The sequence below is a fragment of the Eumetopias jubatus genome, unplaced genomic scaffold (genome assembly GCF_037043125.1).
Source record: "Eumetopias jubatus isolate StellerSeaLion01/CBP00866 unplaced genomic scaffold, mEumJub1_p1.0 scaffold_11, whole genome shotgun sequence".
Lineage (NCBI taxonomy): Eukaryota > Metazoa > Chordata > Mammalia > Carnivora > Otariidae > Eumetopias > Eumetopias jubatus.
The window spans coordinates 85,254,513-85,270,877 of record NW_028274817.1 but is presented as its reverse complement, the minus strand read 5'-3'; positions in this window follow the sequence as shown (position 1 = coordinate 85,270,877).

The window sequence follows — 16,365 nt, the reverse complement described above, 5'->3', positions numbered from 1 at the left end:
ACGCAGGCGCAGCCGGGGAGCTCCAGCAGCCTCCCCATCCTGCCCGTCGCCATGGAGATGCCCAAGGGGCAAGGTGGTAAGCTGGAGCCTGCCATGGCGGTTGCCATGGCAGTCGGAGGGCAGTTACCGGGGCAACAGACCTTGCTGTCCCTTAGCAGACAGGCAGGCAAAATTGACTCAGTGGGGTGGAATGGGGATCCGGTCCCCACCTCTCCCACCCTGGGGAGGAGACATATGACTTTGTTCCCTGGCTAAACAGTTCCTCGCTACTGTGGGTGAGGATAGATACATAGATAAATAGATTTCACCCATATATTGTTCCAGAAAGGGTTTCAAGCCACTTGAAATGACACATCAAAGGAGACAAAACTTTGGTAAAATTTGAGTATACACTGGGCAAAAAATGTTGGGAGGGGAAATGTTAGTGGTTATTTCTGGGTGGGGAGATAAATTATGGTTTGTCACTCTGTCCTTTACACTTCTCTCTGTTGTGTGAAAAAATGTTGCAACGAATATGTATTCCTATTAAAATCAGATAAAAATGAAGAGATTTTCATTTAGGAATTAAAACAAAGTATGAGGGAGCCTGGGTGGCTCAGTCAGTAAAGCGTCTGCCTTCGGCTCAGGTCATGATCCCGGGGTCCTGGGATGGAGCCCCACATCTTATCGCATTGGGCTCCCTGCTCGGCAGGGAACCTGCTTCTCCATCTCCCATTCCCCCTGCTTGTGCTGTCTCTCTATCAAATAAATAAATAAAATCTTTAAAAAAATTAATTAAAAAAAAGTATGGTAACATGGCACAAATTAAAAGTGAAGAAAAGAAAGATCCCTTTATGCTGCTGTGAGTATATCTAACCCATTGATTCTGTCTCCATCTCTTCAGTATTAAGAACAACTTTACAATAAAAATCATTATACACATCCCTTTATGGGCCTGAAGATGATGTACCCAATGATGGTGTGATGGACAGATGTTTAAGGTGGTTCCCATGATCCTTGCCTTCTGGTGTCCACAATCTTGTGTAATCCCCTCCCCTTTGAAAGTGTGCATGACCAAAGGTGACCAGATATATGTGATTACATGTCCATAATTACATCAGAAATGAGGTTGATGGGGCACCTGGGTGGCTCAGTCAGTTAAGCAGCTGCCTTTGGCTCAGGTCATGACCCCAGGGTCCTGGGATCGAGCCCCATGTCGGACTCCCTGCTCCTCGGGGAGCCTGCTTCTCCTTCTCCCTCTGCCTGCCACTCCCCCTGCTTGTGCTCTCTCTCTCTCTCTCTCTCTCTCTCTCTCTCTGTCAAATAAATAATATCTTAAAAAAAAAAAAAGAATTGAGGTTGGACTGTTACGGGCGGGAGAGTCTGCGTTGGGTGAATGGAGGTGTTGGTTCTTCGATTCCCCATGAAAGATTTACATGAAGATCTACACTCAAAGGCAGCCAGAAGGAAGGTAGCAAGCATGAAGCAGTTTATTAAGGACAATATATACTCAAGAATGGAGAGTGGGCAGGCCCAGAGGCGGCAACTGCACCAGGTTAGAGGTGTCTTTTCTTTTTATGGTTGTATAGGTTATGGGTCATAGCAGGGCGGTCTCTGACTGAGGTTGTTTCCAACCATCTAAGGGACTCCTCCTACCAGTTGGGAGTGGGAGTTTTTGGCCCTACATGGTTCTTGCTGGAATTGTTATGGCCATCTTTCCCTACAGTGTGGGGGGGGGCATTGAAACTGGGCACAGACTGGTGGCTGGACCCCAGGCCACCCTGGCGGTATAATATATAATGTAAATATATTATAATGAAGCTCTAGGTTACCCTAGCCTCAGGTGGCAAGAAAGAGAGGTAGCCTCGAGGAACCGAAGGCGGCCTCCAGCTGACAGCCAGCAAGAAATCAAAGCCCCCAGTCCTTCACCTGCAAGGAACTGAATTCTGCCAATGACCAGAGTGAGCTTGGATCCTTCCCCAGTCAGGCCTCATAGGAGACTGCAGCCCTTGTCAACACCTTCATTTCAGCTTTGTGAGACCCTAAGCAGAGATCCTAGTTAAGCCATGTCCTGACTCCTGACCCACAGAAACTGTGAGTTAATGTTGTTGTAAGTCTGTTGTTTTAAGCTGAGAAGTAACATAGCATCAACAAACTAGGAGTAGAAGAGAACATCCTCAACCTGATGAAGGACAAAACCCCACAGCTAACATCATACTTAACAGTGCGGGGCGCCTGGGTGGCTCGCTCAGTCGTTAAGCGTCTGCCCTCGGCTCAGGTCATGGTCCCAGGGTCCTGGGATCAAGCCCCACATCGGGCTCCCTGCTCAGTGGGGAGCCTGCTTCTCCCTCTCCCCCTGCTTGTGTTCCGTCTCTGTGTCTCTCTCTCTGTCAAATAAGTAAAATCTTTAAACAAAAACAAAAAACAGTGAAAGACTGAAAGCTTTCTCCCCAGGGATCAGGATCAAGACAAGGATGTTCCAGGGGCACCTGGCTGGCTCAGTCTTTAGAGCACCTGACCCTTGATCTTGGGGTGGTGAGTTCAAGCCCCACATTCCCAGGTGTAGGGCTTACTTAAAAAAAAAAAAAGATAAGGATGTTTCCTCTCACTTCTATTTCTTTTTTTTCTTCCAAAGATTTTATTTATTTATTTGACAGAGAGAGAGAGACAGTGAGAGAGGGAACACAAGCAGAGGGAGTGGGAGAGGGAGAAGCAGGCTTCCCACGGAGCAGGGAGCTGGATGCGGACTCGATCCCAGGACCCTGGGATCACGACCTGAGCCGAAGGCAGACACTTAACCGACTGAGCCACCCAGGTGCCCCACTCTCACTTCTATTTGACATTGTACTGAAGGTTCTAGCCAGGGCACTTAGCCAAGAAAAAAAGACATCCACAGTGGAAAGGCAGAAATGAAATTATTTCTATTTGCAAATGATGTGACTTTATACATGGATAATCTTAAGGAATCTACAACAAAACCATTTGAGCTAATAGATGAGGTTACAGGATGTAAGATCAATATTATAAAACTCAATTGTATTTCTATACACGAGCAATGAACAATCCAAAAATGAAAGAAAACAATTCCATTTGCATTACCATCAAAAAGAATAAAAACACTTAGAAACAAAGTTAACAAAATAGGTGCAAGACTGTACCCTGAAAACCACAAAAACCATCTAACATAAACTCAAATCCATAATCACTTACTTCCAACATCCATTTCTCAAGTACTCCATGGTTCCCCATGATGTATGGTCTCCCTCATTGTAGCAAGCTAATAAACCCAATTTGGTTCCTGATGGTCTTTGACTGATGGGCATTAACACAAATGGAGGAGGTTTCACTGAGATTCAGCAGAAACCTGCACTGCCCTACCCTGTGACCTTCAACTCAGTAATAGTGTACATATCTGAAACGCCTTGTGTCTCCAGCTAATTGAGTCACATCCCTGCCCATGCTTGGCTTGGGGGTAAATTCACAGTGACTTGAATATAGACATTTCAATGAGGTCCTCTGCATTGATTTGTTTTGTTTTCCTAGGAATAAGGATCCCCCGGAATTTGGTTATCTAATCAGATATATACTGTTACTTGGTAAAATTGTTTTCTAGCTTTCATCGATCCGTTCCTGTGGTCTGTCCAATTGTATATGTGAAACATATAAGAGTTATATTTAGTTACATGGTTGAGTGTTACTTCACAACAAAAGGAAAGTCTATAGAAAAAGAAAGAGCATAACCCTGACATTTATTCTCAAGCTGACCCTGGGGGCTGAGGAGTCCTGGTATCCAAGGCTTGTTTGTCCAAAGGATGCTGGTCTGGGGAAACCATTAGAAACCATTAGAAAATCTTACATGGAAGCAGCCTTAAATAGGTATTTGTACACACGTGTTCATAGCAGCATTATTCACACGGGTAAACATGGAAGCCACCCAAGTGTTCATTGGTGGATGAATGGGTAAGCAAAATGGGATATATACCTACAATGGAATATTATTCAGCCTTTAAGGAAGGAAATTCTGACACATGCTACAACATGGATGAACACCGAGGACATTATGCTAAGTGAGATAAGCCACTCCCTAAAAGAGGAATACTGAAGGAGTCCACTTACATGAGATACTTAGAAGAGTCAAAATCATAGAGACAGAAAGTAGAACAGTGGGTTACCAGGGGCGGGGGGAGGGGGTAGGGAGTTAGTGTTTAATGAGCACAGAGTTTCAGGGTTTTTTAAAGATTTTATCTATTTATTTGAGAGAGAACACAATCGAGCATGAGTGGGGGGGCAGAGGGAGAGGGAGGGACAGAGGGAGAAGCAGACTACCCGCTGAGCAGGGAGCCTGTCGCGGGACTCGATCCCAGGACTCAGAGATCATAGCCTGAGCCGAAGGCAGACGCTTAACAGACTGAGCCACCCAGGCGCCCCTGGAGTTTCAGTTTTATAAGATGAAAAGAGTTACCCAGATGGATGGTGGTGATAGTTGCACAACATTATGAATGTATTTAATACTACTGAAATGTACACTTACAACGGTAAAGATGGTAAATTTTATGTGTATTTCACCACAATAAAACAAACAAACAAAACTTACATGAATTTCTTCTTCAGTCTTGTCTTTGTGTCCCTGAGAATTGCTTTGTTAATTTCATCTGCTCAGAGTCAGGAGGGTTTTTATTCCTGGCCCAGGATCATGACGGTTGGCCTTTAGCCAGAATCTGGAGACAACAGTTACACAAGCAACCCCTTATGGAGCACTGCAATTCTTATGGGATCTTCTCAGTCTAAAACTGTGCCTCTCAGGCCAAGCACCTTCGTCCTTCATGTTTTTTCACCGGAAAGTCAACACATATGTTTATCTAACTGAACTGACATAATTTCACCAGGGAAATTTCAAAATTGTAGTAACTACTTTGGGAAACTTCTGCCATGAACAAGATTGTTCATTTGAGGGCTGCCTTAGAACAAAAAGGGCAGCTGGGGCACCTGTGTGGCTCAGTAGGTTAAGCATCCGACTCTTGATCTCAGCTCAGGTCTTGATCTCAGGGGTCGGGAGTTCAAGGCCCTCAGTGGGCTCCACACTGGGCATGGCACCTACTTAAAAAACAAAATTTATAAAATTAAAAAAAAAAGAGCAAAAAGGGCAAGAAATCCACATGAAGAGATGGCTTGTTTCATCCATATAAGAGAGAGATCATTTTGTTTAACCAAGGAGACACGCTTCTCTTCATTTCTGTATTTGGAGGTTAAGGAGTGCTGACTATTAAGATTTTATTTATTTGTTTGTTTGTTTTATTTTGGAGAGAGAGCACACTAGCTCGAGCAGGGGGAGGAGCAGAGCGGGAGGGAGAAAGAATCTCAAGCAGACTCCTCGCCAAGCACAGAGCCTGGGGGCGGGGGGCAGGTTCCATCCCATGACCCTGAAATCACCACCCCAGTAGAAACCAAGTTGGACACTTAACTGAGCTACCCGACTTTATTTATTTATTTATTTGAGAGAGAGAAATCACATACGTGCTCCAGCTGGGGGAGGGGCAGAGGCAGAGGGAGAGAAGTAGACTCCCCACTGAGTGTGGAGCCCTACTTGGGATTGATCCCACAACCCCGAGACTATGACCCGAGTGGAAATCAAGAGTCAGCTGCTTAACTGACTGAGCCACCCAGGTGCCCCAAGGAGTGCCGACTTTATTTTTTAAGATTTTATTTATTTCGGGGTGCCTGGGTGGCTTAGTCGTTAAGCATCTGCCTTCGGCTCAGGTCACGATCCCGGGGTCCTGGGATCGAGCCCTGCATTGGGCTCCCTGCTTGGCAGGAAGCCTGCTTCTCCCTCTCCCACTCCCCCTGCTTGTGTTACCTCTCTCGCTCTGTCTCGCTCTGTCAAATGAATAAATAAAAATCTTTTAAAGATTTTATTTATTTCTTTGACAGAGAGGGCACAAGCAGGGGGAACGGCAGGCAGTGGGAGAGGGAGAAGCAGGCTCCCAGAGGAGCAGGGAGCCCGATGGGGGGCTCGATCCCAGGACCCCGGGATCATGACCTGAGCCGAAGGCAGCTGCTTAACCAACTGAGCCACCCAGGTGCCCCAGAGCGCTGACTTTTTTTAAAAATTTTTTTATTGTTATGTTAATCACCATATATTACATCATTAGTTTTTGATGCAGTGTTCCATGATTCATTGTTTGTTCATAACACCCAGTGCTCCATGCAGAACGTGCCCTCCTCAATACCCATCACCAGGCTAATCCATCCCCCTACCCCCCTCCCCTCTAGAACCCTCAGTTTGTTTTTCAGAGTCCATCATCTCTCATGGTTCGTCTCCCCCTCTGACATACTCCCCTTTTCTTCCCCTCCTGTTATCTTCTTCTTTTTCTTTTTTCTTAAAATATGTTGCGTTATTTGTTTCAGAAGTACAGATCTGTGATTCAACAGTCTTACACAATTCACAGCGCTCACCGTAGCACATATCTTCCCCAATGTCTATCACCCAGCCTCCCCATCCCTCCCACCCCCCACCACTCCAGCAACCCTCAGTTTGTTTCCTGAGATTAAGAATTCCTCATATCAGCGAGGTCATGTGATACATGTCTTTCTCTGATTGACTTATTTCACTCAGCGCTGACTTTTTAATACTATGCCTTGATAAAATTGTCAAGGGCCTAATTTATTGTTTAAATCAGCTGTAATAACTCTCTTTTTTATTTTTTAAAGATTTATTTATTTATTTATTTGAGAGAGAGAGAACATGCACACGAGGGGGGCGGGGCAGAGGGAGAGGGAGAAAGAGAAAGAATCCTCAAGCAGACTCCCCACTGTGCACGGAGCCCGATGTGGGGCTACATCCCAGGACCCCCGAGACTATGACCCCAAACGCAACCAAGCACCTTTCACCTAACCAACTTGGGCACCCAGGTGCCCCATCTCTTTTTTTATTTTTATTTTATTTATTTTAAGATTTTATTTATTTATTTGTCAGAGATAGAGAGAGAGCACAAGCAGGGGGAGCAGCAGGTAGAGGGAGAAGCAGGCTCCCGCTGAGCAGGGAGCCCGATGAGGGGCTCGGTCCCAGGACCCCGGGATCATGACCCGAGCCGAAGGCAGCTGCTTAACCAACTGAGCCACCCAGGCATCCCATCTCTTTTCATTTTTTATTATTTTATTGGCTCTTTTAAGAGGGGGTTGAAGGGCAGAGGGAGAGAATCCCCTCGATCCCAAGACCCATCGGATCATGACCTGAGCTAAAATCAAGAGTCAGACTCTTTAACCAACTGAGCCACCCAGGTGCCCCTGTAATAACTCTCTTTTGAGTATGTTTATGTCAGATTGTATTTTCACGCAGCCAAAACTCCTCCCCTCTACTTGTGGAGGGAACATAACTAGCTTTTTGCAGTGATAATTTCTTTTTTTTAAGATTTTATTTATCTATTTATTTGAGACAGAGCACACAAGCAGGGGGAGCGGCAGACAGAGGAAGAGGGAGAAGCAGACTCCCTGCCAAGCACAAAGCCCGACACAGGGCTCAATCCCAGGACCCCGGGATCATGACCAGAGCCAAAGGCAGACGGCCAACCGACTGAGCCACCCAGGCATGATAATTTCATGTTCATCTGAAGCCACTTCAGGAACCCTTATCAAAATGGACAACAAATGAAGGCAATTCTATATCCCTTGCCATACTTGAGATAGCCCTAAGAAGAATGGAAGGTAGCAAAGCTGCTTCATGGTATTAGCCACCATAGCAGAGATAAATTGGCCTTGATACTGAACCAACATTGATGGGGTAACTTTAAGGCTCTTGCTGAGATGGTCCCCTTGAATGTCATACCTCCAATAACACAATCATGGCAAAGACTGTAAAGGTAGGACGTGGATAGGAACCCAAGACTTGAGGCCCCTTTGAACACCTCCAAATGGGTTATGAGCATGTTCTGGCTGTGGTTTACTTTCCAGGCCAACTGAGCTTTTCATTGCCAGAGAGCTTTTGCTGTAAGGGTAGGGGAAATCACTTGCTTTTGTATTTGACTTGGGGAATCTCAACTTCTCTCTCCAGTAATAGGGACACATAAGGCACTCGTTTAAATAACTCTTATCTGAAAACTCTGTAAAGTTTTAACTTACAAACTCTACAGCCATTATCATCCATAATCCTCAGAAAAAGTAGAGAGACTGAACGGAATTCTAAAACTAAAAGCAACACAGAACAAACTGATGGTTGCCAGAGGGGGAGGGGTGGGGGGAACAGGCTCAAAGGGGTGCGGGGGAGTGGGGCATACAGGTTTCCAGTTATGGAATGAACCAGTCACGGGGATGAAAGGCACAGCATAGGGAGTAAGTCAATGGTGTTGTAATGGTCTTGTATGGTGACACAGGGTAGATATACTTGTGGTCAGCATAGCGTTACATATAGAGGTGATGAATCACTATGAATTACTATGTATACCTGAAACTAATGTGAGAGTGTATGTCAACTAAACTTGAATTACAAAAAATATCAGGGCGCCTGGGTGGCTCAGTCGCTTAAGGGTCCACCTTGGGCTCAGCTCAGATCACGATCTCGGGATCCTGGGTTGGAGCCCAGTGTCTGGCTCTGAGCTCCGCAGGGAGTCTGCTTGTCCTTCTCCCTTTGTTCTGCCCCCCACTTGTGCTCTCTCTCTCAAATGAGTAAATAAATAAATAAATAACATCTTTTTAAAAAATTGCAACACTTCTGAGAAACCCTCAAACTTCCAGGGACTAAAGTATTATCATTAGCCTTGACGGTAATAAGATCTAACCGCTCCGGGGACTACCTCTGGCTAGTTACTTCTGAGTTAATAACAGACCATCGCATATGTTTTGTTTTTTGTTTTTGTTTTTGTTTTTAAGATTTTATTTATTTATTTGACAGAGAGAGACACAGCGAGAGAGGGAACACAAGCAGGGGGAGTGGGAGAGGGAGAAGCAGGTTTCCCGCGGAGCAGGGAGCCCGATGCGGGGCTCGATCCCAGGACCCTGGGATCATGACCTGAGCCGAAGGCCGGCGCCCAACGACTGAGCCACCCAGGCGCCCCACCCCATATGTTTTGTAATTTCACTTTAAATACTAGATTCTACCCTATTACAGGCCAATGTGACTTCATACTACTAGGACTCATATGATGCTTCCAGATGTCTCCTTAATAGGTTTGAGTTGCATTTACAAAATATCCACCTAGGGAAGCCTGCCTGGCTCAGTAGGAGGAGCGAGCAACTCTTCATCTCCTGGGTTGGAGCTCCACATTAGGTGTAGAGATTACTTAAAAAATAAACAAATTTCGGGGCACCTGGGTGGCTCAGTCGTTAAGCGTCTGCCTTCGGCTCAGGTCATGATCTCAGGGTCCTGGGATCGAGCCCCATGTTGGACTCCCTGCTCGGCGGGAAGCCTGCTTCTCCCTCTCCCACTCCCCCTGCTTGTGTTCCCTCTTTCGCTATGTCTCTGTCAAATAAATAAATAAAATCTTAAAAAAAAAGAAACCTTCCTTTAAAAAAAAAAAAAAAACCAAAAAACAAATTTCAAAATATCCACCTAAACAAAGCCTGCATGATCAGAGGGAAAACTGCCCTCGAACTTCTTTTTTTTTTTTTAAGATTTTATTTATTTTTTTTTGGTTTTTTTAAAGATTTTATTTATTTATTTGAGAGAGAGAGAATGAGAGATAGAGAGCACAAGAGGGGGGAGGGTCAGAGGGAGAAGCAGACTCCCCGCTGAGCAGGGAGCCCGATGCGGGACTCGATCCCGGGACTCCGGGATCACGACCTGAGCTGAAGGCAGTTGCTTAACCAACTGAGCCACCCAGGCACCCCAGATTTTATTTATTTATTTGAGAGAGAGAGAATGAGAGAGAGCACAAGAGGGAAGAGGGTCAGAGGGAGAAGCAGACTCCCCGCTGAGCAGGGAGCCCGACTCGGGACTCGATCCAGGGACTCGATCCGGGGACTCAATCCAGGGACTCAATCCAGGGACTCAATCCCAGGACTCCAGGATCATGACCTGAGCCGAAGGCAGTCGCTTAACCAACTGAGCCACCCAGGCGCCCTGCCCTCGAACTTCTTGAAAAAGACGTTAGTAGGCATCAAACAGGATTCTTAGGAATTCTCTGGAAGCTAATGACCGCAGAGGTGCAGAACTTCTCCCCAAGATGACAAGATTAATTTTGATTCTACAGCACCCCTTTTTTCTTTTTATCCCACTATGAATCTTTTTTTAAAAAGATTTTTATTTATTTATTTGAGAGCGAGAGAGATCACAGAGGGAGAGGGAGAAGCAGACTCGCCACCGAGCAGGGAGCCCGATGCGGGGCTCCATCCCGGGCGCCCCTATCCCACTATGAATCTTGATTTTTATTGTATCTTGACACCCTCTAGTAACCAACTAAAATATCTTTCAGTATGATCTCCCTTACTTTTTTAAATTTAAATTCAATTCAATTAACATATTACTAGTTTCAGAGGTAGTTTAGTGATTCATGAGTTGCATATAACGTCCAATGCTCATTCCATCCAGTGCCCCCCTTAATGCCCATCCTCCAGTTACCCCATCCCCCCACCCACCTCCCCAGATCTCCATTACTTTCACCCTGTTACTTTTGACCTCCTATGGTCTCCCTCTGTCACTTAAGGAAAAAACAAAACCCTCTTGGGTGTTTTCTCAGACCATGGCTACTATTCTGAATTTGATTTCTCTCTCTCTCTCTCTCTCTCTCCCCCTCAAGCACACACACTCATCCACCTGACAAAAAAATTCATAGCTGTTCCTCTAAATACCTCTGAAGGTAGCTTTCTTTTTTATAGGTCCCTTCTGGTCCTAACATTTCCCTCAAAAAAATTAATCCCAAACCTTGATCTTGTAAAAACTGGACACTGGCCTCGCAAAATGCTTCTGCTGAGGTCAGTACAACCCTATCAGCAAAAGCCCTAGAACCATGAGGAATGGGGGTTAGGGCATTTTTGTTCTTAGAAACATTCTAGCCTGTTTTGCTGCTACTGTTGAACTCCAATCAAGACATCTTCCCCTGTAGAGGGATAAAAATTGCCTTTCCCCTGCTGTAATAAATGATACATATACTCTCAATTCCATCTGTGCTCCGCTAGGATGCTTACCTGTACTGAAGCAGGGGACCCGCTTACCCCTGCCAGCTGCAACACTACTTTATCCTGTGCCTTCAGGATAATTGCTCCAGACATTCCGATAGTTAAAACTACCACCCTCCAGTGGACCATGTTTCCCTGAGGCTATCCAGAGATCTCCAACAATGAGGCAAGCAGAAACTCCTCGGAGCTCATGATCTCCGGGTCCCGGAATCGAATCGAGCCCCGCGTCGGGCTCTCTGCTCCGCGGGGAGCCTGCTTCTCCCTCTACCTGCCGCTCCCCCTGCTTGTGCTCGCTCTCCTTCTCTGTCAAATAAATAAAATCTTAAAAATAAAAAAGAAAAATGAAACACCTGGCTCCTCCTTCACGGCAGCTGCTGTTCCCGCGGTAGGGAAAATAGAATCGGAAAAGGTGGTCCCCAACTCGCCTCTGACCTTAGCAGATGCCACGCATGACACAATTTCTATTCTAGAAGCCCAACTAACCAGCTTAAATGTAAATTCGTTAGCCAGAGCTGTCACGAGCCATCTCATCACCTCGGATTTCTTTTGGGCTAGTGAAGGGGAAGGGAAGGGGGGGGATGATGCTCCGGGAAACTTCTATGGCACTTACAGAAACACTACAGGTCAGCTAGAGCACTTTCTTATGAGACTAAAAGAAAAAGCCAGCTGCCTGGCTCTTGAGAGACCAGCTGGACTGTGGGACATGTTTCCACGGCCTGAGTGTGATCATCTAGGCCCTGGGCTCCGAGGCTTATTATGAAGACTAATCATCATCTTGTTTTTGGCAACTACCTGTGGCACATTTGGTGTACGTACCCTGTCCAGAGTCTTAAACAGCCACAGCGCAGCTCTTGGCATGTCAGGGAATTCGACACAAACACATCTAACGCAAACCCAAATCCCATAATGTCCTTCCTTAGCTGAGATGCCCCAGCATTCTCCATGGTGTGTATTCTCCCTCGTTGCAATGAGCTAATACACCCAACTTTGTTGAATCACTGGTGTGTTCCTGGTGGTCTTTGGCTGAAGTCCGAGGACATTATTTACTTAAAGAATCCAAGAGAACCAGGGCGCCTGGCTGGCACAGTAGGTTAAGCGTCCGACTCTTGGTTTCTGCTCAGGTCGTGATCTCGGGGTCCTGAGATCGAGCCCTGAGTAGGGCTCAGCGCTCAGTGCAGAGTCTGCTTGAGATTCTCTCTCCCTCTCCCTCTCCCTCTGCCCTTCCCGCTCGTGCTCTGCCTCTAAAATTAATAAATAAATCTCTCTTTTTTTAAAGATTTTATTTCTTTATTTGAGAGAGCGAGAATGAGAGAGAGAGAGAGCACATGAGAGGGGGGAGGGTCAGAGGGAGAAGCAGACTCCCTGCTGAGCAGGGAGCCCGATGCGGGACTCGATCCCGGGACTCCAGGATCATGACCTGAGCCAAAGGCAGTCGCTTAACCAACTGAGCCACCCAGGCACCCTAAATAAATCTCTTTTTAAGAAATCCAAGAAAATCATCTAAAACACTTTTAGACCTAATGACGAAAGTGAGCAAGATGGCCAGAAACAAGACCGAATGTGAAACTGAATGGCTTTCCTTTACAGACACTTAAAAAAAAAATGTAATAGAAAAGGACATTGTTCACCATGGTAAGAAAATCCATCAACCTCCTGTGAATACCTTGAGCAAGAAAAATATGAGCTCTACACATTTTTTTAAAATTTTTGTCATTTGACGTGAAGTGGCATCTCGATTTATTTATTTTTTTATTTTTTTAAAGATTTTTTTATTTATTCATTTGTCAGAGAGAGAGAGCACAAGCAGAGGGAGAAGCAGGCTCCCCGCTGAGCAAGGAGCCTGATGTGGGACCCGACCCCAGGACCCCGGGATCACGACCCGAGCGAAGGCAGACGCTTAACCGACTGAGCCACCCAGGCGTCCCGAGCTCTACACATTTTTACAGAAGGAAAGAAAACGTGGCTGAAATGAATGGAAAGAGATGTTGTGTTCCAGGCATGAAGAATCAACACTGGAGAAATGGGTCCCCAAATTAATCTATATATTCAATTTAAGGCAAGTAGGATTCTTTTTTTCATCTCCTAAATTATGACATATCTTCAAATGAACAACAATCTGCAGAAGATAGTAATATAATGGACACCTGTGAACTCTCAACATTTTTTCATTTGCCCCAAATGTATTTCCTTTAAGAAATGAAATATTTCAGGGCGCCATGGTGGCTCAGTCAGTTAAGCGTCTACCTTTTGGCTCAGGTCATGATCCCGGGGTCCTGGGATTGAGCCCCACGTTCAGCTCCTTGCTCAGCGGAGGAGCCTGCTTCTCCCTCTCCCTCTGCCCCTCCTCCCCCACTCATGTGTGCATGTGCTCGCTCTCTTATAAATCAATCAATCTTTAAAAAAAAGAAACAAAATATTTCAGCTCCAGCTGAAACCTACTAGGTTAGCTTCCTCTACTCCGTTCTTTTTTTTTCTTTCTTTTTTTTTTTATTTATTCATTTGAGAGAGAGAGCAGAGTGTGAGAGAGAGCACAAGCTGGGGGTAGGAGCAGAAGAGGGAGAAGCAGACTCCCCGCTGAGCAGGGAGCCCAACGTGGGGCTCGATCGTCCTGGAACCCCAGATCAAGACCCGAGCCGAAGGCAGACACTCAACCGACTGAGCCACCCAGGCGCCCCTCTATTCCATTCTATCCTCCCTTCGTCCTCTGACGTAAATGCAATACTGAGATTCTTACTGACCATTCCCTTGCATCATTTTATTCTTTCATTATGTAATTAGGGATCCATGAAGTGCATATATTGTTTGTATGTGTTTACTACAAATATGGTACTCTACACAGCAGTCTTTGGCTTTCCTTCGTCTGTGCCATACTGCAGGCTCGAGAATGATCCATGTTGATACATGTGGCTCTGGTTCGTATTTAACTCTTTAGTGAGATATACATACAAAAAAAGCGTACGTTAGAAGGGTCCAATCTGATGAAGTTTCTTAACCTGAATGCACACGATCCTCTCACAAGGTGCCTGTGTGAATGCCCAAGATTGCTGCCAACCTGCTCTCCATGAAGTCAGTCCTTGAGTCCTTTGTTATTACTTTAACAAAGGGGGCTTGGAAATTGTTGCCTTGGCCTGTGAAAACCTTCAAAGGGCACCTGTAATGCTGAATGATAATGTGTTGGAAATTATGGTGCAAGACACGTCTCTCCAACTCTACGCACTATAAATAAGGGTAGAGATACCGGCTTTGCCACTTTCAGGCAGCATAGCCATGGACGAGCGGCTTTACCTGTTGGTGCCTTCCGTTTCCTCATATGTATAAGGAAGGTAACAAAAGGAAGGTTCCTCTGTCCCCTCAGAAGGGATCATTGGCACATCCTTCCTCCTCAACATGCTTGTGGGCCTTCTGGTGACACGGCAGATTCCCCAGAGATGGCTCCCGTGGGCCGGCTGCAGAGGCTGGCCCCAAATGGGCTCCTTGACGCCATCCTCCACAACAGCAGAGCATTGCCCTCAAAAAGCGTATCCCCAGGGGAGGCTGCCCTCCTCCCACCCACTTCGATGACCTGGGGTGCTGGGGCTGGGGCTGGGGCTGGGCCTGGCGGAGCTGCCCTGCCCCGTCAGGCCCTGTTCTCCAGCTGCCACTAAGAAAACAAAGGAAATAAGAACACTCAAGGCCAGCAACCCCCGGACGCAGGGAAAGAGGGTATGGGTGTCCAACTCTCATGTCTCTCTTGCTTTCTCTCTCCCTCTCTCTGCTCTGACTCTATTTCTCTCACTTCTTTGTTTTGTTCTGATTCTCTCTGCCCCTTTCTCTCCCTCACCCCCGCTGGATGTCTGACTCTCCCAATCTTTATGTCTATCTCCCTTCTTACATTTTCTCTTTTCCCATCTTTTCCCCACTTGTCCTACTGTTTTTGTTTTTTTTTTTTCCTTTCTTGGTATCTCTTTCTCTGCATCTCTGTCTCTCCTTTGATACCTCCGTAAACTCTGGCTTCGCTTTGTCTTGGTCCCTCTCTTGGGCTCTGTCCCAATTCTTTCTATTCTCTCTCGGTGTCTGATTTCTCCATGTCTCTCTCCCCAGCCTCTCAGCGTCTCTGCCTGAGGCAGTGATTCTCCACCTCACTTCCCCGGGCTGGACCCCGTTGTACTTCCCTGATTCTTTCCATCTCACTAACCCTCCTTGTTCAGCAGCTACTTCCCCCACCCACCTGCCCCACGCACACCGGTAGATGGCCACAAGCCAGGGAGACTGAAGTAGAGAAATGGGAAGGAGGGCTGAGAGACAGAGCAAGACAGACGGAGGCCAACTTGGGCCTCAGGGGGTGGGGGGCGGGCGAAGCAGGGAAGAAGATGGGAAGGAAGAACCCAAGGGAGAGGCATGAAATCCTTGTGGGAAGCAGATGGGATTAAACCAGAGATGAGAGTGAGAGAGCGAGCCAGAGGGAGAAAGGATGCAGGTTGGGCTCCTCTCCGCTTCTCTGAGGCCCCTCAGCGGGACGGTAAGGGAGGGGCAGCCTGCTCGCCCTCTGTCAGCCTGGCCCTTCAGCCCAGCTCACTACTACTATGGGGCCTGGCCTTCCTCCCTGTGTTTGCCTCCGTCTGATGCTGAGGGTCTTCCCAGGTCCCACCTGCATTTTTTTTCTCTCTCTCTCTCTCTTTCTTTTTTAAGATTTTATTTATTTGACAGAGAGAGATAGCATGAGCAGGGGGAGCAGGAGTGGGAGAAGCAGGCTCCCCGCCAAGGAGGGAGCCCGATGCGGGGCTCGATCCCAGGACCCTGGGATCATGACCTGAGCCGAAGGCAGACGCTTAACGACTGAGCCCCCCAGGACCTGCACCTCTGACCCTCACACAGCTTCCTGTTTCTGTCTCTTCGTAAATCTCTTGTGTGTCTCTCTCTGCCTCCCGCTCTTCCTAGTCTCCATCTCCTTTCGGGTATGTCCCTCGGCTTCTATTTCTCTCCGTCTCTGTTTCTGTCTCACTCGCGCCTGCTCCCGGTCTCGGTCTCCGTAGGCCCTCCGGATGGAAACTGCCTGGGGTCTGACCCCGCATTTCCTTCTTGGGCAAAGGGAAGCTGCCTGCGGACGCAGACCCGACCTGACCCCTCCTCCGTTGCCCCGGCTCCAGCTCCGGGGACCTGGGCGACCCCGGGCTCCCCAGGCCCAGCTAGGAGGCCCGACACCTCTCTCCCGAAGCCGCGAGCCTCCGTTGCTGCGCCGGGTCCCCCGCTATTCACCCCGGCCCCGGCCCCGCTCCCCCAGCCAGCGGCCCGAGGAGCCAG